Genomic DNA, 2618 nt, shown 5'->3' with positions numbered 1-2618 from the left:
AAAAAAATAATTCCTTTTTCAATTGCAACAAAAAGAATAAAATATCTAGGAATAAATTTAACAGAACAAGTGAAGGACCTATATAATGAAAATTACAAAACTGTATTAAAAGAAATTGAAGAAATGGAAAGATATTCCATTTTCTTGGATTAGAAGAATCAACATAGTCAAAATGACCTTATAACCTAAAGCATTATACAGATTTAATGCAATCCCCATCAAAATCTCATCAGCATTTTGTAAAGAAATAAAACACAAAATCATCAGATTTGTACGGAAGCAAAAAAGACCCCGAATTGCCAAAGCCATCCAGAGAAAAAAGAATGGGCTGGAGGCATCACTCTGCCCGACTTGAAATCATACTATAAAGCGACAGTAATCAAAACGGCATGGTATTGGCAGCAAAAGAGACACACAGACCAGTGGAACAGAATCGAAAGTCCAGAAATAAACCCATATTTATATAGGCAAATAATTTTCGACCAAAAAGCCAAAAGCATACAGTAGAGAAGGAAAGCCTCTTCAATAAATGGTGCTGGAAACTTAGAAGGCCATCTGCAAAAGAATGAAACTAGACTGTTATCTATCACCACTCACCAAAATTAACTCAAAATGAATTAAGGACCTGAATATAAGACCAGAATTAATAATACGCATAGAAGAAAACATAGGACCTAAACTCAAGGACCTTGGACTTAAAAAGGATTTTATGAATTTGACTTCAAAAAAAGGAAAGTAAAGTAAATGAATGGGACTGCATCAAACTAAAACACTTCTGCTCAGCAAAAGAAATCAACAAGGTAAAGAGACAACCATCCAAATGGGAAAATATATTTGCAAGGAACGCCCTCGATAAGGGCCTAATATCCAAAATATACAAAGAACTCATACAACTCAATAACAACAACAACAAAAAAAACAAATGATCCAATCAAAAAATGAGCAGAGGACCTGAACAGACACTTCTCCCTAGAGGACATACAAATATATAAAGAAATATATAAAAAGAAATATATAAAAAGCCAAGAAATATATAAAAAATGTCTCAACATCGCTAGCTATTAGGGAAATGCAAATCAAAACCACAATGAGATACTACTATCTTACGCTTGTTAGAATAGCTATAATCAACAGAACAAGCAATAACAAATGTTGGTGAGGATGTGGAAACCTCATACACTGCTGGTGGGACTGCAAATTGATACAACCACTATAGAAAACAGTGTGGAGGTTCCTCAGAAAACTAAGAATGGATCTAGCATATGATCCAGCAACCTCTCAGCTGAGTATTTACCCCAAAGACTTGAAAACCCATATCCAAAAAGATATTTGAACACTGATGTTCATAGCAGCACTGTTCACAGTGGCCAGGACATGGAAGCAACCAAAGTGTCCTACAGTAGACGATTGGCTAAAGAAGCTGTGGTACATATATGCAATGTAATATTAGCCATAAGAAGAGATGAAATACTGCCATTTGCGACAACCTCGAGATAATCATGCTAATAAGCAAAATAAGCCATACTGAAAAAGTTGAAAATCACATGATATCACTTATATGTAGATGTAAACCTAAAAGCAACAAATGAACAGGACAAACAAAGATGCAGGGACATGGCCAATGGACTAGTGGTTACCAGAGGGTTGGGGTTGGGGGAGGAGGGAAGAGGTACACAGGGTAAAGGGGGTCAAATATATGGTAGCTGAAGGAAATTGTACTCTGGGTGGGAAACACACAATAGAATATACAGATGTGAAATGATAATGTATACCTTAAAATTATGTAATTGTATTAACCAATGTTCCCCCAATAAACTTAAAAAAAAGTAAAAAAAAAAGAAAGAAAGAAAAAAGAATAAATGGGTTATTTCATTACTCAAGGAGAAGAAGGTAATCAATCTTGACCAAATGGAATCCATAGGGAGATTTACTAGTCATCCTCCTGAATAAACATATGAAAGGCCTGTGTCTTCACATTTAATTATTTAAAAGTCATTTGCTTAGTAATTAAGATACTCACAAACATTTATTTTGTAGGAACAGAACAGTGTGGAATCCCAAATTATCTAAATATGCTTCTCTAGTCTCTTCCTTCCCAGATGGAAATGAATGTAAAGGGGCTCTGTTCAGGTTCAGTAGAGGGAATTGTTATAGGGATGTGAAAGCACTTATAGAATGGTGTTGGAGCCCAGTGGATCCAGAAAGAGGGAAATGGATCCTGGGAAGAACCTGGCACTCAGAGATCTATGAACATTGTGGGCAAAGGACATGTGCATGTAACAGTTCTCCCTGACCTCAAAATGGAAACTGAGAAGAAACCAAGATGAAAGTTAAGCATGTCCTACATTTGAGGCTGGGAGAAATCAGGAAAAAAAGGGACCAGGGGTTCACAGGGGTGAAAATCCCTTTCTCCCATCTACTATTTAAAGGACTTCACTACTTGATTTCAACAATCATATCTAAGCTCACAAATAAAAACAACATGCAATACTAGCAGCCATAGACAAGAAAGTCAAGCAGAACATCCAAACACATGCCATTTGAACACTGCCAAATGAATTGCTGGAAGTGAAAAATGAACACTTCGACAAACACATTTTAGGAAGCAGTTGAGATAA

At 35.9% G+C, this 2618-nt stretch overlaps 1 protein-coding gene across 2 annotated transcripts in view; it reads right to left on the bottom strand.

The window, feature by feature from the left end:
• The window catches only part of KHDRBS2 (KH RNA binding domain containing, signal transduction associated 2), a 511685-nt gene that overhangs the window by 268139 nt on the left and 240928 nt on the right, over positions 1-2618 (bottom strand). The window lies entirely within an intron of this gene.

This window comes from Pteropus vampyrus, unplaced genomic scaffold, assembly GCF_000151845.1.
Source record: "Pteropus vampyrus isolate Shadow unplaced genomic scaffold, Pvam_2.0 Scaffold64, whole genome shotgun sequence".
Taxonomy (NCBI): domain Eukaryota; kingdom Metazoa; phylum Chordata; class Mammalia; order Chiroptera; family Pteropodidae; genus Pteropus; species Pteropus vampyrus.
This window is presented reverse-complemented; position numbering and strand designations above follow the sequence as displayed.